Raw genomic sequence first — 25,113 nt, 5'->3', positions numbered from 1 at the left:
ATGCTCCATCACAGCGTGGCACACAGGAGACAGCACTCTGAAACCCCCTTTGGATGTAACAAAGAAAGTTTATTTTGCCTCCCTCAAGCACTTATTCTGTTCACTTAGTAACAGCCTTATGCCAGACGAAGGTTAATTAATATTTGCTCCTTCCTTCTTACTCTTGTCTGTCCTTTTTTCTCCTTCCTGCAGGCAGCACGGAAGGTTAGCCGGGCTCCCCGGGGAGCCTGCCCCTCCCGGGGTCACCCCGCCATGGCCTGCAGCCCCTCTTGCCCGCAGCAGGGCCGGAGAAGAGGGTCCTCGCCTCCGCGGTCCTTCCCGGGGCGAGGGGCGGTGGGCACCGGGCAGCCCGCCCTGCTGGCGTGGACACTTGCCCGCTGCTGGAGTACTTCTTGGCTCCTTGCTAGCAAGGAAACGGGCACCTTCAGGACATTTCTACCACTGAGGTGATCGTACAAAGTGCTTTATAGCTTTGTAAAATTACACCATGTTATTAAACACTGTGCAGCATGTGTTGTCCCAAACCAGCAGCAGCAGCAGCAGCAGCCCAAGGACAGGAGCCTAGACTAGACTGTAATTTGCTTCTACATTTTAATCAAGAAGTAAGACCTAATCAGCCTTTCTTATCATTTCCCACTCAAACAGCATCATGGAGGCTCTAACGGCATTCACCAAAGTTTTCTTCTACAACTTTGCTTTAAACCAAACCAAACCAAACCAAACAAAAAAAAAAAATAAAAAAGAAAACCAAGGAAAGGAGGCATGGGATACGTTTGCAGGTCCAGGTTTTCAAGGCAATTAAACTCTTTCTGCATTAAAATCCCCATGTTACTTTACTCAGCAGAGCAGGGAAGATCCCTTTGTTCCTGGGGAAAACAACAACTGGGATTACTTATTTGTTCTCACTGTCTGTGAGGCACCCCACTGACAAAGCACACTTACCTACCCCTGCATACACGCACCTGGAAAGGACTATCCCACACTACACATACTGAAACACGCCCTTTGCTACCCGCAATGATCAATACCAAATGTCAGAAAAAACCACATGAAGGAATTAAATTAGAAAAAGGCAGTAGTATAGAAAAGGTTTCTAGTGCACAAGATACACTTTCACACTCTAACAAACATTTTACTTCGAAAGGACAGCAATTTGGAAAGCTCAGAACGTTATGTAAGGGACATAGCCAAGAGAAGGATCATGAAGTTAAAAAGTCTCTGTTAATCAATGACAAATTTAGTACTTGTTGCTACAATTACAAAGATAATAGTTCCTTTATGTCAGTGCCTTTGGTTTTGCAGCTGTAAAATAGCTTTGAAATTCAGCATTTCAAGTAACAGAAATTAATAGGAGGTCATTTCTACCAGAGAAATTTTAGGGGCCCATCCTCTCTAATCATCATTAAAAACTAAATCCACAGGAGAAGAGGCACTTTACTGATTGTCAAGTGGAAGCTATTATTCATTTGATGAAGCTCTTGGCACAGTGCCATTTATTCTGCTGTAGAGCCTGCTGGTTGCTCTACTTCATCTCATGCAATCAAGGTTGTTTCTGCCTGCCAAGAGTTATTTATAGAGTGGAAAAAAAACCCAATATGCTCTCTTGCTTCAAAAACAAGTTTCAAACTTTCTAACTGAACAACAGCTTCCCTACTCCCCAATGACATTCTTTTATTTTGAGCCCCATTTGTACAAAAACAAAAGCACATTCCTAGATTTCATCCTCCCTAAAACATGGAAGCAATTCCTGTACCACGCACATTTTCACTGAGAAATCAGCCAATTTTCTCAAGTTAAGATTCTGCATATCCACATACCTCTGACAGCATGCAGCCAGTTTCACCGCGTGTCAGCCCTCTTGGCCCCTGTCAGTCAGTGTCAATGGGGATGTGCAGAAGAAGTACCTCCTTTGAGGATCACCTTCACTGATGCAATTCAGCTGTACCTAAAGGGTGGGGAAATTGTGTTGGCGATGGACACGCTTTGCCTGTCGTCACTAAGCTGCCAGGATGAGGAGGTGGATGAGGCATTTGGGCTGAGGGAGGATGAATTTCTATCCAAAGCTTGGTTCTGCAGTGTCCAGATCACGTGTGATCTTTACACTCACGCAGAGTTTGCCACTGTGTTGTGGAAGGGGTTTATGTCCCCTTCAATGCCCAAATGACCATAAAGTCCTAAGCAAAAGTATAAAGCCTGTTTTTGACCTCAAGGCTAGTTTAAATCAGGAATCCTGACATTCTTGAACTGAAACACATGGAATCAGAAACAGTCTTTAAAGTGAATGTAGTAAAACACCACTAGTGTCAAGTTTGTGCATTAACCCAGAAACAGCTCTTTAAAGTTTCTGTAGTCTTTAAGAGCAGTCCCATATAAAGCTCAGACTAAACACCTTAAAAAGGGGGAAGGTTAATTTCACACACAGTAAGAGTAGAAGTCTCGCAAGTGCTCAAGAAGCAGAACTATCAGCATGCAACTGAATAGTTTTACAGCTGAATTCTAGTTTATTCAGCTCTGTGAAGCAGAAAGCAAACTATGGTCATTTTCACTCCCAAAAATATTGTTAATCCTCCATCTCCAAAACTACTAACCAGTCCCTTTAAACAGACAGGGTTGTTTAGAGTTGACTCGTTGCAGTTCCAATACCTTCACTTACACAGAAGAGCACCTTACTCCATTGCCGTTTTCCCTGGTATCACACAATTATTCCCTGAACAAAATACCCATCACTGGTATGCCCTTCCCTCTTCACCTTAGGACTTCATACCTAGTAAACAAAGCACAACTTCCGCACGAGTCTCCTTCACCCCTAAAGCAAAACTCTGATTGCTCCCTAATCCTCCATGCATGAAGTGTCTCCAGTGTCTGATTTACTGATTTGAATGGGTAATAGAGCAAAGGCAGGGGCAGGCTCGGCTGTGTGCAGACAGCGAGGGATCAGTGCAGCAGCTCTTCAGGTAATCCTGGCTCACAGATTTCTTGTTTGGTTTGCAAACTTTGTGTGGGGACTAACAAAGATGATTAAACTGGCCCTGTTTCTAAGCTTTTATTATTATTATCATTTAACGAACCTCATAGACAAAAGGGATCTGAATGCCGGTCATCATTTCCTAAATAAAATACCAACCAAATGCAGAAATACTGTTTTCTGATGGGTTCTATTCCTTTCCTTTTGATCAGTATAAAGTTGTTATAGGTTTAGTGGACCTTTAGTTAAACAGAATTCATAAGACATACAGAGAGCTACTAATAACAAACTGCTACTGTAAGACTGCCAGGAAATCCCTTCAGTAAAGAAAATGTTGAGCCACTGTTAGCCAATTTCCTAGGGATTTCATACATAATAAGCAAAGTACGTTAGGAGCTCTTGATTTAACAAAAAACCCTGAATTATGCGTTTGTGTAATGACAAGTACTGTAGGCAACATTTACACAAGTATGCAAATTTTATGTAAAATCTAGTTTGCATATGGTGAAATACCCATCCCCCATATAGAAAATGGGATAATTCCAGGGAAGAAATTTCAGCAGGTACTACCTTCTGCTGCATGGTAAGCACCACACAGCTTGATCAAAAAACCACAGGTTTCTAAAATAACCAGCAAAACCATTGTTCTAACCGGTATGTCAAAAAAGATGTATAAATCACTGGAAAATCATGTGCGGTTTGAGGATTATGTCTCCAAGCTGGTTTTCCCATTGGATGACATGCCAAACCCCGGACACCAAAATGGGTTATGCTGAAGAGTAAATACCAGTCATTAACTTTCCTGTGGTTTAATAATTACACCTCTTCCTGGGGATGTGATTAAACCACACACAGCATTAGAAAACAGAGGGAATTAAGTCAATATGCCTCAGAGCTGAAGAGTAAGTGAATGTGTATAGTAAAAAAAAAGCTGGATCAGATGGCTGGATGTGTATTTTCAAGGTCTGTACAGCAGTGCAACACACGAATGCAATAAGAATAACATCATTACCAGATGTAACGGCATTCTCCCCCTCCACAAGGGAAATGCAGCATTGCATTACAGAAAGACATGAGGGGCACCATGATCAGCAAAGACCTGACCCCCCACCATGAGCCCTGGCTCTTTGAGTGGAAGGATGACTCCTTGCCAAAACATTTTGGTCCACTATTTGCTTCAGCACCAGTGCTGTGTTTTTATATTCCTTCCTGGAACACAGGGAAAAGGCACCTGAAATGCCTGGCAGGGTACTGCTGCTTCTTAAAAGCCTAAATACAAACTGAAGCCTGTGGAAAGAAACAATGGGTCCAAGGACAAACTCCCTCACCCCACATACATGCCTGGCTGAAGACAGGTTGACTGTTCAGCCATTCGTATTCTCTTCCACTTTACTTTGACTTTAGCATTATAGTGTTAGCAACATTTCCAATCAATATAGTATTACTACATTATATAATGATTCATGTGGCACTGTAAGGTGACATAAGCCACAAGAAATAGCATTTCTGAAGAACTGCATTAAACAAAGACTCTCCTATTTCTCCAATTTTTAACTGGAGTAAGTCCAGGAAATTCACTCGAGTTACTTCTGGGTGGGAAGTAAGAAAGGGCGGGGGGGACGGGACAGACACAGTTTCTCTGTTTCTCTCCCTGCCTGTAAGACAAAGTTGTACAGCACCCTCTCAGTGGGACACAGATACTTACCAAAGCATCTACAATGGAAATAATACATTTAAAGTGTGATACTGGCAGGGAGAGCTTTCCAACCCCACTCTGACACTTGCCTAATCCTCCCCATGTTTCTCTCAGCCCACTTGCTTTCCAACCCACGGCCTTGCCTTTGAGACTGAAGATTAGCTTTGCAGCAGGGGAGGTTGTAGGTGGGAGGACCACTCGTTCTCCAACAGCACTTGGCTCACGTTGGGTAGCTACACCACATTCCCCCAGAGAGAGCAGCTGGTGATTATTGATCTGGTCTGGATCTGAACCAGTGACCAGGAGAGAAGGGACCTTGTCGGGCTGTTGTTTGCCGAGCCACCCAGTGCTTCTTAATCTGAGCCGCAGTTTTGCTGCCAAATGTTTGCAGACCTCAGTGAGTGCAATTCTTAATTTTTTAAAACACTCGTATTACTGAAAAGATAACTGTTCTAGCAGCAAATTTTCTTTAAAAAAAAAAAATTAAGAAAAGACAGTCATGTGAGTATTACTTTCCCTTCTCTGGAGAAGACAGCATTCGTAACAGCTGGCAGAATTTCATGTAAGCAAAAAAGTAGCAAATTCAAATAGGTAAAAATTAGATATTTGCCTCTAAAAACCTTCGAGCTTTATCAGACTCACTGTTAATACATAATAAAAAGTATCTTCAGGCTGAGTGCAAATTTCTAGGTGGGGACAGCTCTTTTCCTAATAACAAGTCTTTGCCCACTGACCATGCTCTCTGAACACATGTCCGGAGGGGATGGGAAGAGGACTTGTTCTAAAACCATTCGCAAGCAACAGTAACAAGCCAAAGGGGTTTGGCAAAGTTTAGGAGGACGCTGGCTCAAGAGGCCAAATTAATTGGCTTTGATGGAGTAACATCAGGGAGGAATTTAAGACTAAAACATTTCAGTTGTGAGTCATTTAGGCTCCAATGCCACCATCTGGTTTTGGACAGTTCTGTAACCATTACTGCTCAAGGCTGCGCTTCTGGGAAGACCGTGGCAGCGTTGTGCCAGAGCAGGCAACAGCAGAGTCCTATGGCTGGCCAAGGGCTGTTTTCAGCTCCTGGGGCAGGGGAAACGACAAAAGTGACAGTTTTCATTTTCTTTCAACATTTTTCTTCAATAGTTTTGGGGGTTTCTTTGAAATACCCAAGGAGAAGACATTCCATCTTTCAATCACTTGAGAAATCGTTTTCTACTTAGTGGTAACAGCCCCAGAACTTAAGTGTAAGTCACTATTCCCTCCGTAAACTTCCACTTTAGCAGAGGAAAAAAAATGGAAGAAGATATTCTCCCCCAAAAAATTATTTTGAACAAATAATTTCCGACAGTTCTAGCTAATTTCTTGCTCCACTTTCATAATAGTGCTCAGATATAGACTTGGGATATGAATGCACCTTGCCCAGCACCTCTTGGCACCTGGGCTGGAAGGAGTCTTGCATGCCACTCACCATAGCACAGCCAGGATGAGCTAAGGCAACAGGCCTGGCATTTGCCCAGATGGCTCCCCGGTCAGCAGCTGAGTCACCAAAGCCTCTGGGACAGCAGTGTTCTGAACTGAGGCACTACCCCTCACACCCTTCTGCAAAAATCACTAATATTACTAGTCTGCATGAGGCTGGCTGCCCATTTCTGGTTATGCAATACCACCACAGTCCTGCATACCAGTCCCTCTGGGAGATCTCCACAGATGATAATACAGCCCTCAGAAGAGGCCGGACAAGATCAGCACATCCAGCCCAATGACCATGTCACTTTCTTGCCCTAAGCGTGCTCCTTCTCACAGAACCACAGACTGGCTGAGGTTGGCAGGGACCCCTGGAGATCATCTGGTCCAACCCCCCTGCTCAAGCAGGGCCATCCAAAGCCAGTTGCCCAGACCCATGTCCAGTTGGATTTTTAGTATCTCCAAGGATGGAGACTCCACAAAGAAGGAATAGGATCCTTCTTCAAGCAAAAGATACCATGTTAGCCTGGGATGACCTGTCTTCGCTAAATTCATGTTGTATTTTAACCCACTTGTCATTTACCTCCACACTTTTTATCATCCTTTCCAAAATAAAGCTACTTCTGCTCTGTTGGTTTGGTTGACAAGCCAGCAGCCATCAACTACGTCCTCTGCACCCCTCCTCATTTTGCCCAGGGGTTACATGACCACTAGTCTCTGATCACACAGCCTCAACCAGGCAGTTTTACTAAAACACGTTGCATCAGTCTGCTGGTGGGAGGTGGTAAATGACTGCCTTTGCATCACTTGTTTTCTCTTTTTTTTCCCCTCCCTTCACTTAAACTGTCTTTATCTATACCCTCTGGTTTTTCTGGGTTTTGGTCTTCTGATTCTCTCCTCCATCCCACTGCAGTGTGAGGAGGAGTGAGTGAGAGGCTGGTAGGTGCTTAGTTCCTGGCTGGGGTCAACCCACTGCAGACTGACTCTAATGCAGGTCTTTTTCCCTATCGTTTTGTCTCATCAGCCATCCAGCATCTGCCCACAAGGCTGAAATAATATTTATGGGAAACTTGGACAAAACGTTAGTTTATTATATCAGTATATGATCGATATATTTAAAATAGATTATCTTTTAAATTACCTTTTACTTCTTTTTCCAGTCTCAGTGCAGACTTGATTGAAGAAACTTTGAATTTTCCTCATAAAAATATAGCTCACATAGCCTTTGATAATCTTCACTTTATCCTGCACTTTTTATCTCTAAAGCACAACTTTTTTATTGGATTGGTATTTTTTCTTTTCATTATAGGGTCTTTACTTATTCATAGTGTCCTTTTGAGATATTTATCCAGTTCATTCTGGAGTCATTGCCCACATCATTTTTTTCTCTGTCTGCCATACAGATTCTGGATAGTTTTAACACCTTTGATTTAAAGAAATTCCAAAGCTCTTCCACATGCAAAAAAAAAACCTAGAGACCAACGCAAGCAGAAATATCTGGACCCTGTAATTATTAGTAGCATTTGCTCTTCGATTTATATCTGGAAAGTTAAGAGTGTCCCATAATGATACAATTACTGGTACTACTTATCTCTCTAATAACATTGCTGAGATCTCTCTCCATTTCCAAATCCCACCCTGAGGGCCTACAGCAGACACCCAGCACTACCCCAGTAAAGCCTCTTATATCATCCTTTCCCAAAATGATTTTGCCTCAGACTAATTCTGGTTTCTATACACATCAGCCCTTCTTTGTTCTTTATAGTCACCAGGTCGTTAGTGTGCAGCGCTATCCCAGATAAACACATGCAAACACGCTCCCCAAGGGATGAGAACTTGCTACCACATCAGTCCCAAGCCAGCTGCTCCTGTTTGCTGTTCCTAGAATTCTGCTGTGAATTTGCTGGCTCTCCTGACCACTGACTTCAAGACTGAGCTCTAGGAGAGAATACAACGGGTGGGAGAAAATGAGAGGGGTCTCACTGCCCAAGTTGGTACTTTCCACCAGCTGGCATTGCAACACCACTTCTGGCAAAACCATGGCTATGTATAAAACTCAAGGCCCCTATTTATGTGACATGTAAGTAGGACTGAGATCTCTTCAATATTTAGAAGCGGTTTCCTGGCTGGGTTATTTCTATTTACAAAGTTGCCCTAGTAAGGAAATATTTTATTGTGTTTTGATGTGTGCAGACAGTAGCCATGAAAGAATCATAGTACGGAAATGGAAGAAAATGCTGGTGATGAAAGCACTGTAGATATGCATTGTTTCACTGGCAGCAAATAGAAATATTTTGGACCAGATGCATCTGTTGTGTCACTTATTTAAATTGTAGGGATTGTACCAGGAGTAAAATGGGTCGTATCCCTAGCATTACTGATGTATATTTTACATTACAAGAAGACCCAAAGGCACACCAGTCTATTTGATAGACTGGTCTATTATTTAAAAAATTATAAATGTAATATAAATTATAAATATAAATGATAAATAAATAGATGTCTGTTTGATAGAAACTTAATAAATACATCATTTTTAATGAAGATATGTCTCTGAAATTCCTCTGACCACTGAAGCAGAAATGCAATTTATCCTATCTTGAGACCCTAACCAGGGGACTTTAAAAAAAAACCAATTTCACTGAATACAACAGTCATTTCATGCCCCTTATTATCTAAATCATATGGACTTAAGACATAAGCAAGGGCATAACCAAGGAAGAGTATGTAGCTCAAATGCTTTGACTATAATGAGTGAGCTGCACATTGTATTGTCTTAATCTGAAAGAGACTGAAAAATTAAATTAAAGGCACGTTTCATGTTTTAAGTTTCTTGCAAGAATCAGACTCCTCTAAAATTTAGTTTCCTTCTCTACTGTCAGTACCTCCTGTACCTGGACTGCCCTCACTGTCGCCTTAATTTGCAAAATACCCACTAATCACAGTTAATGAGACCACTAAGGTAACTACAGTTTATTAGAGGATGCCATCTTCAACCAGCCATCAGGCCACACCATAACTTCTACGTCCTGTAATTTACTCTGCCAAATGGCAAGATTAATTAGCAGTGACTGTCATTGAAGGGGAGGCAAACACAATTATTCCTGGAAAAGTCACCCACCATAGGACCCACACTGATCAGATGCATCTGCAGATGACTCGGTGCTTGAAAACATGAGAACTTGCAGTGATACACCACAGGTGACACACACCTACGTTTCTCCCAATACAGTCATTTTAAGGGCTACCCCTTGTGTTCGGTGCGGTAACCAGCTCTTTCTAACTCGGTCTGCAAATGGCAACAAGAAAATAAGGAGACAAGACTACTAACTTTTGACAGATTGCATTTCTTTTTTGATTTACCGCCATTTATTTTCCTTCTTTCTCCCGTATTGTGCTTTCCTTGTCGTAAACCTGTCCACCACAGGCAGCGGGATCCTGCTGACAGGAGTACGACCCAAGAACTTGCTGTGCTTCGGTACTCGGAAGCTGCTGAGCCCTGGTGAGTACCACTGCGAGGGACCCACTCGTGCTCAGACACCCGCACGGAGGAGACCGGAGCTCCACAGCCAGGGAAGGTCAGACTGGACTTTAAATGTAGATGTCTAAACCAAGAAAAACACTTGCATGGCAAATGTTTCATTCATTTAAAAAGTTTCTAATTGTTCCTCTGCAGCAACCTGAAGTTATTCCTGTTCAGCCTGCAATGTCAAGCAAAAACATTGATTCTGCTTCTTTGTGTCCTGGAGTAAAACATATAAAAATTCATGTTTTATGGAACAGTTTTTTGGGCTACTTCCACAGTTACACTTAAACCACATGTATTGCACATACTCATTTTCTCCTGAGGTTTAAGGAACTATGCAGCATGTGTGCATGGATACTCTCATTTTGACCGAAGCCACACTATTCACACAGACCTGTGAATGCAAAGCTTAAATGTTGAATTTCACCAAGTTCTACTATGAACTCTATTTAAACAAAGTAGGATTTACAATGTATGCTCTACAAGAAGGGATTTTTCTAGCAAATTCTGGGATTAGCCTAAAGGAAGCGTGAGACAATAGATTTTAACGTTTTAATAAACATGTGATTCCCTGGGGAAATTAAAAATTAAAAAAGAGATCTGTTGTTGTGGTCTGCGTGCCAGATTGTTTCTTTTCTTCTGCCCTGTTACTCCATCTCACTGTTCTCACAACGTTTGCTGAGATAAACACGCATCTCTTCCTGCAGCTCCCTGCACTTGGGGTGCTGTGGCTCCAGCTAGCCTTAGCAAATCCCACGGAGGCCAGTGGCCATGAGGGTGGCCTGGGGGAAAGGCCAGCCGCTGCTCGGTAGGGCCGGCCATGCCCCACAGGCGGTTAGGAAAGCGGGGCTGCGGGCCAGGGCAAGGACGGGCTGAGACGCAGGGCGAGAGCAGAGGGACGTCTGCTTCGGCAGCCCCTCCACACCGGGAAGGATTTTGACCACCGTGCTGGAACAGCCGCTCTGAGGCAGGGGCCAGAGCTCTGCGCCATTCACGGCTCTTCCTCACCTTGCGTTTCACTGCTCTGTTTCATCTATCTGCTCTTCAATTCGCTACAAATGCACACTGACTCATTGCCTTCGGAGTCAGGTATAGGTTCGAGGATTCTTTTTCTCCTCTGTGATTTCACCCACAGCGACCTGGGGAGTTGAGTTATAAAAATATTGACAGAGAATTATACGTAACAAAAATATTTGTCGTTTTTGTTTTCCTCAGTGTTAGGATTTTGCTTCAGGGCGCAAGGTGCCTGTTCCAGTGAATATGTTCATTAGTAGACAAAACAAACAGGAGTAGAAAGTGTGTTTTCAGATAGGACTGGTGATGCAAGCCCCTATTTAAAAACAGTCCCTCATATCACGCGGATACCCATGCACAAAGAGTCGCTGAGCAGAACGAGGTGCCCACCCAGGGATGAGCTGAGAGCAGTGTCCTGAGTCCCTGCTCCCTGGCGCTGCTGCTGTCCTGCACTGGAAGACCTGACAATTCTGCTTATTGAATGAATGAAGCTTGGCAAGAGTGCTTATCAGGGTAGCTGCAGGGCAATAAAGGCATTTCTAAGTATCTTGTTCTGACCATGTTTAAGCAAAACGCAATTTTTTCTGGTCTGTGCTTCCTACAGAATTGCACACAGACTGAAGTTTGAGTAGACATTAAAATACACACAAGGAGTCTCAGAATAACACCACAGAAGCAGCATTCCAAATTCCAGTCAGAGCAATACTGTCAACTTATAACTGCTAATGCAGCACAAGATATGGAAGCACCAAAATGCCCGTGTCAGAGTAACTAGAGTTACACAGAGTCCTAAGCAAGATGTCAGTCTCAGTCCAGTAACGGGCTGCAGCTGAAAGGAGAGCAAATACACTGAGAACAGCTTTAATCTCAAATACGTGCTGCTACACCATTGTCAGATACCATTTCACATCACCAAGAATCCAGTGAAGAGGCCAAGGAGTTAGGAGACAGACTGAGGTGTCCGATTCTTGAAAACCTGAAACAGCAGCATGGTTTACTAAGTTGGTTTTGTATCATCTGCCCTAAGAAAATAAGGGGAGACATGCTGGATTTATATGAGGTGGATCAATTCATATATATATCATCTAGGCAAAACAGGAGCCTATGTTATTTCTGTCATTAGTTATAATTAGAGAACTCTAATCAACCCCCTGCCTGCCCCAGTACTCAAAAGTGTTTGAATCTGCAATTTTACTTGTGTTCTTCATTAAAGAAGAGGGAAAAAGGAAAAGAAATTCATTCATGAAATTCCCATCCATACAAAAAATTTTTATTTTAGGTTTTACCTTCAACATATGTATCTTTAGGTCTTTTTAATAGGAATACAGTTCTCCTGCTGTACCCTCTCCAATAATAATTCTCTCTGTGCATAAATTTATGTAATGCCTATTAAAAAACAGGCATTTCTCATTCCTCTTCAGCAACAATTATAGGACTTTTGTGCAGCGATAGAGAAGAAATATTAAGAGAAGATAAAGATCTTTTCGACAACCACAGGAGGTATTTGTTGCACATGCTTTCTGGTGCAGAAGGGTAAAATTACTCAAAAATCTTCAGCATCTTGAGTCTCAACTATTTCCAACAGATGGTGCTGATGACATAATTACTAATGATTAAATTTCAACTTTTATTAGTGAAGGATTTTTAAAGGCACAGGTAAGCAGCATCAAGCCCAGACTGACGATCTTCACCAGGGCTGCCCAGATGCCATGACACTGCATTACACCTCCACCCACTCCACCGCTTTCTACGTTTCTAGGAGGTTCCACAAAAACGCTGGACAAAAACCTCATCCCATGCACACTGCTGAAGTCTGGAGTATTACCTACCACATCCTCATAGGGTGTCATAGATTTCATAGGATGCTGGATTTAAGAGGTTCAGAGAGATTAGAGACAGAGTGACAATTAATCATCCTTTTTTAGTCTGTCATATTGCTGCTCAAAAAGTCACCATCCATATGTGCTGTAACATGAACGAAGGCTTCATTTAAGCCAAGTGTTTTGACTCTTACAACCAAAACCACATGCTACTAACAGAGAAGCAAGGAGATCATGCCACCTCTGCCTGACACTTGCAGGAAATTGATATGAGACTTACACAGCTGATTTCAGAAACCAAGCTGCATACCAAGGGATGTGAAAGAAGGCGAAAAAATGCAAAAAGGTTCTGCTTGGGAAAGACCACAGATCCGCTGGTGGCCAGAATCACAAGTCTGCAGCAAAACCCACTAGTCAAACATGCAAGGGGAGTATCTTTGTTTTCCCCAGGAACCCAGCACAGTTTACTCAGAATTTTGTCTCAGACACAGCTAATTGCCTATATGCTTTAAAGAAACAGTGAAATTTAATTAAAGTTATGTGCTGCCTTGTGGAGAAAAAAAAGTCTCCCTGAACCTAGAATGGAAGAGGCAGAAGCCCCAGAGCAGAATATATTTGGCTCTCTTGATAAATAACCACGTGTCAAATGTGGTCCAATTGCCAGCTCTAAACTACCCCAAGCATGTGCTGAACTCAAGCAGTAATCAGGCCAGGATTTAATGGGCGCTTGAATCCCATGGGTTTCAGCGTTACTGAAGTATGCATGCAAGAACCTTTCCTGAGAGGCTTTCTGAACTGGATTCAGAAAGTGTAACGTTCATTGAGATGGACAGACCTGTCTCAGTTTCATTAGATTTCCACATTCCTGCCTCTTGGAAAGGAGCTATGGAGATAGCGTAACACAGGCAATGCAGCACGTGTGCCGTTCCCACCAGACAGCATGCCTGCACATCGGGTGCAGTCAGATGAGCTCCAGGAGCAAAGGAGCAAAACAGACAGGAATCAGTTACAATCTGTTTATTCAGCTTATCTGGAATGAGATGTGTGGTGACTCTCATATATCCATGCTCTCAGAAGCATAGTTGTCTCAGAACTCAACTACTTTTTGTTGATATAAACCAAGTCAATGAACTGGGCAAACAGACAAACCCACAGCTTCTAGAGATACGGTGATACCGGCTTGCTTACGAGCCCATTATTCGTGTGGCCACGGTGCCAAGGATCCAGGCATTCCCCTGCAATCCAGGGAGCTCACAGCCCTAGCCACCACTCATGAGCAATGCTCATTGGCAGGGATGGACCTTGGACACCAAGCAGGACAGCTCTACAAAATGAAATAGCAGTGTAGCTGGAAAACTGTTAGAGGGCTTCTTGTGCAGTAGTGTCCACTTGGCAGAAAGTTAAAAAGAACACATGCACCAAAGACAACCAAACGAGTTTTTGTGATGAGAAAAGCAAAGTTCCCCCATGGTCACCTTAGTAGTTCAGCCCAACATACTAAAGGATATATCAATGTCCTGGTGCTCTCAGAACTGAGGACAGAAGAGGGGTACAAGCACTGCATGATCAAAAAAACCCCCAACAACCCACAACTTGGGCTCAAAAACCATAGTATTGAATTTACTATAGTATTTTCCATGTTTTCTACCTCCCAGCAACCTACAAAAACTGCCCTATACTACACAGATTCCAATCTCCTGGACAGCTCATGGGAATCACTCCATGCCTAAGAAATCCTTTCCGAGAGCAGAAAGTCCAGGGCCCTTCTGCCTTGCCAGGTGGGATGTCACCCTTCTTGTGCCCCAGGTTGCATGGAGACAACCATAGCTCCAGAACGCAGAGCCAGGTTTTATGGTAATGTACTCCTCTCCTTAGCAATCCACATCCACAGACACTTCTGCCTGGTTTCCTGCCACTGGAGCCGTCTGGCTCAGTCCCAACAGATGCCTGAGAAGCCACTTGTACAGACTGCTGAGTCCCATGGAGCTGTTCAAGTAATCGCCTTGTATGCCACAGGCCTATTACATTCAATGTTTCTATTCTTAGTGGCTTATAGAGCCTACCATAAGCAACAAGCATGTTTCCAGTTAATTCATTCTCATTGCCCATACCAGCATTTCCCAACAAAGTTAAGAATAAAAACAATTAACAATTAATCATCATGACAGAATTACAAGAACATATAATCTACCTGCAAATTAAAACTAAGGACAGAGTTGAAAAGGCCTCTGAGGCTACCCTGCACAGTTGCATGGACTTGCTTTTCACTGCTGTCAAGCAACAAACACGCTCATTCTGGCTGTGTCAACACTCTTCTGGGAACTTTATTCAGCGCTGACAGCATGGCTCATTCAGACACCGTGCTGCGCTCCTCCAGTTTCTCAAACACTTCATTCAGCTAGGAGAGATTCACACAGTGGTTTTCTCAGCAGCCGGATCAAAGATGCCAGTTTTCCTGCACTCTCCGTCATTTATCTTGGTATACTTTCTTCTGCATTGATACCATATATCAGCAACAGTCTCAGCCTCTCCAAGTTTGCTGTGTTCACTACTACCCCAGGTCTGTTATTTCCCTTACGTACAGTTGCATGTTATTTGCTTAGCTTTAGCCAGAGCCGTGATTCTTCCTCAAGACCATCAAAAGCCTGTTCCATTTTGAGGGGAAGTGTCTCAGGTACCAAGCACAAGTGGCAGTGCGCAGAAGCCATCTCCCAGACGAACCACTGAGCATGCCCAAATGTGTGTCCTGTTTTTCTAAAGGCACCTGGCAGAACCTGAAACGTCAGGCAGAGAAAAATATTTTTAGCACTGGCCATCTCTCCCACTCCAGGAAATGGAAAGTGTTCTCTCTGCAAAGTTACTCAGGAAAAAATGGACCAAGTATTCAGCTCAGTTTCCTAACGAATAAAGGTAGCTGGCAAAGTACAGCTGTGTATATTAATGTATGCACAATCTCTCAGGCAGTCCCACTTAACCAGCTTGTAAGCCCTCACCAATTTCAGCTAGCTCTGACAGAGGAATAGACAGCTGTCTCCCAAATTCTTAGTGAAAACAGGTGGCCAAATAGCAGAAGGATCTTACTATTACATTTGTTTCGATGGAGAAAGTGCAACAAAAGCTTGCCTCCAGCATCTGAGGGTTCACATGAGGGAGAGACGATGGAGTCATCGGTGAAAATCTGTACCTGGCTGAGGTACAAGTCAGCACCATGTTCAGGGAAACTGTCACTCCTGTGGAGAGTGTCTGAGATGTATTAAGCATTGAGCTCTTTCTGTAATTGTAGTAGTGATGCTAAAAATCTGATCCATCAACAAATGGATTAGAAATGAGGATTTTTGAGCAATTTCTTGAATCTTCCCCATGGGTGGCACCTGGTCCTGTAGCTCTTCTGCCCACCACCTGGTCTCCAGCCAATAAGGCAAAACAGCGTCACATCTGGCTCCTGCCTTTGGGTCAGGCAACTTCTAGGAGTATGATTTAGGAATCCATGCCCTGCTAAAAAAAGGGCATGTCCTAGAACTGCTACCCTTTCACGTGATGTCCCTGATGCGCAGGACTAAGGACTTGATCAGCAGTGGGTATCCATTACAAACTGTCTTTTCCTGTATCCCACCCAGCACAGGCGTTCTCAGCCCTGTGAACTCTGAGCTGCCGCTGCCATCTGCCACTGCACCTGGAAACACATGGCTGCCCGTAGCGGCCTCCAGCTCACCTCGGAGCCACACCAGCCTCCAGGTCATCAGCTCCTGCCCACTGCTGCGCCGCTCCGACGCTCCTCTCGTGCCCTCTGTCTCTGCCACACTCTTTCCCCAGCACCTACACAGTCCTGCCCAGATGTACTCCATAGCTATTCCCAGATGACAGCCATTGCCTCGGGCTGTGTTATTTTCCACAGGGTGTGTCATTCTTGGCACCGCTTCCTGAGATGGCAGCTTCAGCTTCGAGCTCCCCATAGCTCAGCCTCTTCTCACCACATCCTCAGACAGTACGCGGCTCACCCTGCCCAGCCTCACTGGCTTGTCAAGTGCTCGTGGCTTTCCTGGCGAAAGCCTGCGTCTCCCATAGTCCCTTGTTCTTTCTGCATTTTGTCCCCAAAGTTGGTCACAGCAGCCTTCCCTTGCCTGTCCTCCCCTTTTCCCAGGCTGGCTTCCCAGCCACAGCACAAGGAGAAGCAGCAGCAGTCCGGAGCTGGCAGGAGCAGCAGTCCTGGAGCCGTCCCATGCCGGGGACAAGCCGAGGGTGACCCTGGCGTGGGCAGGGCCATCACCGATGGGCTCCAGGGCCATGGGCAGAGGGGTGGGTGGACACCCCGGCTGAGTCTCACAGGGCCCGGACGTCGCCCTCCCTCCTGCGCTGGGGGTAACGCTCCGTTCCCTCCCGTCCCACCGGACTGCTGCACGCAGCCTTCTGCGCTGCCAAAAGCCACCTCAGCCCAAGCCTGTGGGCACACCGAGCGGCCCAGAAGGGTGTCTGGCGGAGCAGCGTCCGCCAGCAGCACGGCCACCCCGGCCCGCTGAGCGTGGGTGATGTCCAGCTCCTCCACAGCCCCCTCCACATCTCCAGACTCTTCTCCTGGTCTCCTGACTCCCAGAATGGGGTGCGGGTTCATGCCTGTGATGGTGCAGGCTAAATCTTGTTTTCAGTGTGAGATTAAGCCCAAAGAAATGCACCCTTTTAATAGAATTTAACCCCAAAGCCCTCACCCTGCCCCAAGGTTTTTATTTGTGTGCCTCAAATAAAAACCCTGTATGTGGTTTCGTGTTTGAGATCTGGCCTGCTAAAGCATGACCTCTGCTTTTGCACTCGTAACCAAGCAAAGACCAGGTCCAGCAATGAAGAAAAACTTCTGAAAAGGCTCACGGTTGGCTCAGTGCTTGCAGAGGCAGGCTCTCCGTGTTAGACTGCCAAGGTTTGGGGGGGTCAGGGCTTGGAACCGGGGTAAGAGCTCGGCCACTTCTGGCAAGACTAAGGCTTTTCAGGAGGAGGCCTAGAGGAGCTCTCTGAAAGAGCTCACCATGCCAGTAGGCAATAACTTGAGGGGAACTCCAGTTCCTCGGGGGCAAGTCTACGTCCTGAGCCTCCGAGACTTCAGGAGGAGACTTCAGAGTCCCAGAGTGGAACCAGCAACAGAAGGAAATTACTCTGAAAACTGCTGAAAATTAAGAGAAACTGTTTGAGAAGTATTGCCAGAATAACTGTAGTTCACCTAAAAGCACTACAGATAGGATTACTTTGGAAAGAAGCAAATTTTCCTATGTATGTATCTTATGATATTATTTTATGATGCACTGTATCTGGGGTATATTGATCAGCACAAAGGAGAAGCAACAGGAACAGTGATCACAACCTAACCTGCTTCTTTCTTATGTTGTAAATGTATTTACCGCAGCCTTATTTAGGCAGACTGCAAATCACATCCCTAACTGGATCATGACCAGGCTTGTGAAGGGGGCTGTAAGGGTAACATTGCACCCACAAATCAAGAAGCCATTTTGCTCTTCCTGGCAGAAGTTAAGGAGTCATTTTACAAGGATCAGCAATAATTGCTACAAGGCTTAGGGGAGTTTATGCAGAAGCTCCCCAATTCCCTATCGCAACTTGTCAGATGCACAACAGTGCAAAACAGAGGGAATCATAAGAATAACTCTAGTGTAGCTTCTAAAAATAAAACGTACAAATGTTTGTGAAAATTTTTAAAACACAGAAAATGACAAGATGACTGCTGAAGCTACAGGAGTGTTCTGTATACAGTAGTGTAGATTACAGTGAATCTAATAGTAATGTCTTCCAATAGATGAATCTTGGTGGGGAAATGAGCTTTTGCATTGTGAATAGCACACTAGGTCCTCTTTGCATTGAAGAGTGATTAAAAACTTCATTGAGAGGGGCTTTTTTCCCCCTCCATGGCCACTAATGCTTCAGTAATAACTGAAGGTGAAAATAATCTATTTACTTGGTGATTTTCAAACCAACAATAAACTGAATGCATTGGAATTTGGCAATGCACTATCATTTGCCTTTGGTAACATTAGCCCGAACTTCATGGGGTACTGTTCTTGTTTATGGATTAATGAAAAATAAAAATTACTTGCTTCTAGCTAAATGTCTAGGTCCTAGGCTGCAAATCAGAGCAGAGGAAGCTCTAAGTAGATCAGTTTCACCTTAAAAGCTGTGTAAAACAAGTCACAGATTCATAGAATCATAGAAGATCTTGAGTTGGAAGGGATCCATAAGGATCATCCAGTCCAACTCCCTGCTCCTCACAGGACTACCTAAAACTAAACCATATGACTAAGGGCATCATCCAGATGCTCTCTGAACTGTGACAGGCTTGGTGACCACATCCCTGGGGAGCCTGTTCCAGGGACCGACCACCTTCTCAGTGAAGAACCTTTTCCTTATGTCCAGTCTGAACTTCCCCTGATGCAGCTTCACTCCATTTCCTCGTGTCCTACCGCTGGTCACCAGAGAGAGGAGATCAGCACTTCCCCCTCCGCTGCCCCCCTTGGGGAAGCTGTAGACCGCAATAAGGTCCCCCCTCAGCCTTCTCTTCTGCAGGCTGAACAAGTCAAGTGACCTCAGCCACTCCTCCTAAATCTTGCCCTCGAGTCCTTTCCCCATCTTCATCACCCTCCTCTGGACACATTCTAATAGTTTGATGTCCTTCTTCTATTCAGGTGCCCAAAACTGCACACAATACTCGAGGTGGGGCCACACCAGTGTGGTATAGAGTGGGACAAGCACCTCCCTCGACCAGCTCGCTATGCTGTGTTTGATGCACCCCAGGACATGGCTGGCCCTTTTGGCTGCCAGGGAACACTGTTGACTCCTATTCAACTTGCCATCAACACAAACCCCCAGATCTCTTTCCATGGGACTGCTCGCCAGCTTCTCATCCGTCAAACAGAAAATGTGTATGTATAACCACGATTACCCCATCCCAGGTGCAGAATCCAGCTTGCTCTTGTTAAATTTCATATGGTTGGTGATTGCCCAGCGCTCTAGCCTATCCAGACCTCTCCACTTGCTTGATTTCCCACACTTCAGAATTGCCTGCTCCTGCGCTCTTAAGAGATGGCTTTTAAAAAGCGACCAGCATCCATGGACCCCAATACCTTCAAAAGCAGATTCCCAGGGGACCTTACTAACTGGCTCCTTCAGCAGCCCCAAGTCTGCTCTTCCCATCTCCAGGGCCAGAGTTTTGCTGGCCATTTTTCTCCTGTCACCAACAATTTGAAACAAAACTGCTTCATGGCCACCGTGACCAAGACAGCCACCAGTCAACACTTGGCCCACAAGTCCCTCTCTGTTTACAAACAACAGACCTAGGAGGGCACCTTTCCTAATCAGCTCCGTTAGTACCTGCACCAAGAAGTTATCTCCAACGTGCTTCGGGAGTTTCCTGGACCTGTTTGTGTCCACTGTATGATGTTCCCAGTCAACGTCTGGGAAGTTAAAATCACCCATAAGGACAAGGGCAGTTTTAAATATTGTTTTCATTTGCCAGAAATGCTGCAAGTCTTAAGGTAGACATTTCATTTTATTAACCCTGAAACAAAGGGATGATATGGAGTATCCCTGAAGTCAGAAATAAGCACAGGTACACAAGGTCAGGGTTATCCGAGAGTCTTAAAGATGTAGATAGAGGTTGTAGAAAGTCCACTTCAGAGATTAAATTTTAAACCTCCACTAAGTGCAAAGAATATTCTATGTTACGGTCTTCAAATTGAAAGTGAATGCGTGCATACTGAAGTTTATGATGATGCAATAAAGGAATGGTAGGTTAGAAAACAGGGTTAATGAGGAATTATCTGATTACAAATGTAACTAAAGTAAAAAGTACATCAGAAAACAGCAGAAGAAAATAGGAAGCTATTTCAGTCAGTGACACATTTTCATTTTAAAATAGCTGACTTCAGCAAACAAACTTAACCTGATTCAGTCACTTACCCAAGGGAAAAAAAAATGTTGACTTTTCAGGAAATCCTTACCATTACTTAATGACTGAAATTTCACAAAAGACTGATTATGAATTGTTTGTCTGAAGAAGATTTTGTAGTGAGAGATTCAGCAAAGCTTAAGCCTCAGTAGTCTAGTATTAACACTAAAAGTCTGTCTTCAAATACCGTTACTATCCTCAATTTCTTAAAACTTGTGTGGAATTTATCGTGTCCTTAAATGCAGTAATGGAAAGAACATTTTCCTCTGTAAATAGACTTGGACAGAGTGCAGAAAACTGCTGAACATAGATTTTTCTACGACTGGGCTTAAGGTTAAAGCTGAAGTAAAAAAATATGTAAAAAAACCGTTCTTTGATTCAAAACAGCCAAGACATACAAAAACAGAATCCAACAGTATGAACAATAACAATAATAATGAAATAGAGTTGTATATTTGAAGACAGTGGAAATATACACTGGAGGGAAAAATACATGTCACACTAGGGAACTGCTGTTTCCCTAAAACGTTCCTTCAGAGAATTTTCCTTTGTTTTTCATGCGGCCTGTTACTTTCATCCAAGAAAGATAGATGAACTAACCAAGTGTCAGAGCTAGCAATGCTGTTGCAGTTCTCCTAGACATACAGCATGGCCTGGGCAAGCTGGCACGGGAAGGGGGATGTGGAAATGCAGGGAATTTCAGGTAAGAACTACCAAAGGGCAGAGTGGTGACTGCTGGCACGTGCTTTCCCTAAGCTTCTCAAACTCCTCCCCAGGCTGCTACTTGCAACAATTTCCCTAAGAAGCCATTTTCTATACCAAGGGAACACCACTAACCATTATTTATTTAAGGAAAAATAATCTGCCTTTTTGTTGAGGAACCATAAAAATAAGTATAATGAGAAAAAAAAATAAGCAGTCATGGGTCACGTCTGATGCAGAGCCCTAACCCGCCACAGTCACCTGATTTTTAGCTGTCTCCTACTTACAGTTGTTCCTCACCATGGCATCTCAAGCTCTCAGCCGGCAGCACTGGGAGTTGGTACCTTCGCTAAGGGTGCACAGGTGCCAGGAGGTGCTCTGAGCGTGGTGCCGGACTGAGCCCCAGCCGAAGTGGTGACCGTGATGTTCCTCTGCTGGGCTCAGCACACCAGCCTGGCCATGGCACAGCCACCCTGGGGCTGGGCTTTGCCCAAGAGGCACACGTGGACAAAGGGGTGCATGCATCGCCCGATCCTCAGGGAGAACCTCTGTGCAGAGCAGGGTCAGTATCCCACCGCCCTCGACAGGCTGGTACTGCACCATGGCCAAGCCTGCTGTGGGCTCTGCCAGGCCAGGGGTGGGACATGGCCATCGGGAAAGGGAAGGGATGCAGAAGTTTTGGGTTTGGATGAGGGGAGACCTTTGCCACCACCAACTAGCCCCATGCTCCCAGTTGCTCCTGCATTAGTTAGTGTTTGGGCTGCCTGGCTAATTGTGGCATGCGAACGGCAGGCTGCACAGATGTCAGATGTCACGCTCTATCTGATGAAGAGGTCTCTGCCTCAGGCTGTTTATATATGACCTACCAGAATTTCCTGCTGCATGATGAAATAATTAGGGGGCCCTCATGCAGGGAATAATGTTGCGAGTAGGTTGCAAAGGCATTACACATACAAAAAGAAAATCCTAAGCATTTTCCTTATCTGTGATATAATCTTCCAAGACTCCTTATATATATTCAACTTGTTTGTATTATTTCTTTTAAAGTTCTTCATGCAGATGCTAAATGAAGGCTTCAGAAAGTTTAGCAGCATGCTTTCCTTTATGCTCAGATTACATAGTGGGAATAGTGGCATAAGCAAACAGGAAAAAAGGGAGATTTATTTGTTTGTTTTAAATCAAGATTGCTTTTTGCCTCTTAAGGCAGCAAACTCTATAAACTGCGGGTAGTTTAATAGAAGTTGATCCTGTCATCAGAAAGAGTCTCATTTTTGTGGCTCTTCTTTTTTCTAATGAGTTTTAATTTGCAACTGGTTTTATACATAAAGAGAATGTCCATATGCTGACGGACGCTCCGTGTACTGATTGATCTCAGCCCTCTCCCCTCCCAGCTCACTACACGAGAAAACCAACTGGATCACATCCTCGGTTTCAGTCCGGAACAGCTTCCCCATGACTATCAAACTTTCAGGCAGAACTCAGAAACCTGAGGTAAGACTCTGACCTCACATACCCTGAAAACATCCAAGGCGGGTGAACTGGGTAATTCTTCTGGCTAGCAGCAGTGCAGAAGCCAGCCCGGGCGGGAGCTTGGCCGGGAGCTCTGTCCAGAAACACCCTCAAAGCGGAGACCCACCCAGCCGCTCGCTCCGGCCAGGGCTGTGCCCAGAGCCCCCAGCCCCTGCTCTGCGGCCCTGAGGTCAGTTGGCCAGGAAAGCTGCAGGCAGTGGGCATGGCCTGCTGGGCACTCTGGGCCCTCTGAGAAACCCCCTGGTGTTTCAGAAACCCAGCTTCAAGGAGGTTGGCAGATCTGAGGCAAGAGTTGGAAGTCAGCTTACAGGAAACAGTTTGTTGCTGCTTCTGCATTGGGGAACTGGTTTCCTAGGCTGGAAAACAAGGAGAGTTTGAGAGAGTCTAGAGAAGAGAGGGCTCGGGGGGGGGTCTTACCCAGGTGTGTAAATACCGGCTGGGAGGGGAGGAAGAAGAGGCAGCCAACTGATAGGAGAAGAGGCAATGGGCACAAACGGAAACACAGGAAGCTCCATCGGAGCATAAGGAAACACTTCCTCACTGCAAGGATGGTCAAACACTGGCAGATGTTGCCCAGAGGGGCTGTGGGCTTTCCGTCTGTGGAGATACTCCAAACTCAGCCTGGTGTAGCTGACCCCGCTTAGGCAGTGGGGTTGCACTAGGCAATCTCCAGAGGCCTCTCCTAACCACAGCTATCCTACGATTCTGTGAAAATAGTAATAAGATTGTTTGTTAGTATGAAAAAATCCTGATGTGCCTAGAAAGTCTTCCTGGAAGCCCATTTAATTTGCACTTACTCTATTAACTACTTAAGAGTGCAGTGAAAAACATGCTGTATTCTTTCAGTTTGGAGATAGACACACAGTTGTTACACTTCCCTGACGTTCTTACTGCTCGCATGACTTCATGGGCTGCTGTCAGCCTCGGGACATTCCCTCCGTCTCTCTCAGAGCGATTACCTGCCTGGATAGATATTTTGTTTAGAAATGTAAATATTTTCTTTCCGTTTTTCCTGTTTCCAAAGCACATTACCATTATTCTACTATGAAAAGCTTAGAAATGGCATTCTCATTGTTTTTGAGATGACAAAAATATTAGATAAATCCTGTAGTTCAGATTAAGCAAACAAGTGAAAATGAATTTTCAGATTGGGTGCGTAACTCATAGCCGTCTAGCTGGATTTTGACTCACCCATCTGGAGAATTAGTCACAAGCATATGATTAAATAATCAGAAATCTTTCCGGGCAGTTAATCAAAATGGGGTATTCTCACAGAAATGCAGTAGTAAGCAAGGATATGCTGAAGAAATACCTAGACAGGGTAAATTAATAAGTCAAACTTTTTTCTAAATTTCTCTTATCACAAGTCATAAAATAATTTTGGTTGGAAGAAACCTAAGAAGGCGTTCTAGCTACCTTTACTCAAAGCAGGGACACTTTGAAAGTAGATCAGGTTTGAATGTCTCCAAGGATGGCAGCAGATGAAGACTAGCCAGTCCCCACATCATTTACCTTCACTTCTTAATCTTTCTGACAAAGCTACTATGTGAACCTCTGTAGCCTACATTTATGCAAAATGTCAGTAACAAACAAAAAAAAGAGGTAAGTGCACCTTCTCATTAGCTATTGCGTATTAGCTGCTAACCAGCCAGACCCTATTTGAGGGAACCAGTGAGGTCCAATGGAGAACACTTCAGTCTCTCAGCAAGGTGCAAGTGGTATTTTTGGATGAGATCACTGCACACCTTTTTCCTTCTGCCATCTTGACTTCCCATTGACTGTTCTTTTTAACTTTGACCTTTGATACATCATTGTACTGGTTTTGGATGGGCTAGAGTTAAATTTCTTCACAGTAGCTGGTATGGGGCTATGTTTTGGATTTGTGACCAAAACAGTGCTGGTAACACGCCCATGTTTTAGCTATTGCTGAGCAGTGTTTGCACAGTGTCAAGGCCTTTTCTGCTTCTCACCCCAATCCACCAGTGAGCAGGCTGGGGGTGCACAAGAAGTTGGGAGGGGACACAGACGGGACAGCTGACCCCAACTGACCCAAGGGATATCCCACACCATATGGTGTTGTGCTTAGCAGTAACAGCTGGGCGGAAGGAGGAGGAAGAGGGGGACGACTGGAGTGATGGCGTTCATCTTCCCATGTCACTGCTACGCGTGATGAAGCCCTGCTGTCCTGGAGATGGCTGAACACCTGCCTGCCGATGGACAGCGATGAATGAATTCCTTGTTTTGCTTTGCTTGCACGCGCAGCTTTTGCTTTACCTATTAAACTGACCTTATCTCAACCCACAAGTTTTCGCACTTTTACCCTTCTAATTCTCTCCTCTATCCCACTGGGGGGGGGAGTGAGTGAGCGGCTGGGTGGGGCTTGGCTGCCTACCAAGATTAAACCACAGCAGTCATGATGGACGTCTATGTAGAACAAACCGGGCTGAACCATATTAATTTCTTTGC

This window comes from Accipiter gentilis, chromosome 8, assembly GCF_929443795.1.
Source record: "Accipiter gentilis chromosome 8, bAccGen1.1, whole genome shotgun sequence".
NCBI classification, from domain to species: Eukaryota; Metazoa; Chordata; class Aves; order Accipitriformes; family Accipitridae; genus Astur; species Astur gentilis.
The sequence above is the reverse complement of the archived record's forward strand: the minus strand, read 5'-3'. Positions refer to the sequence as shown.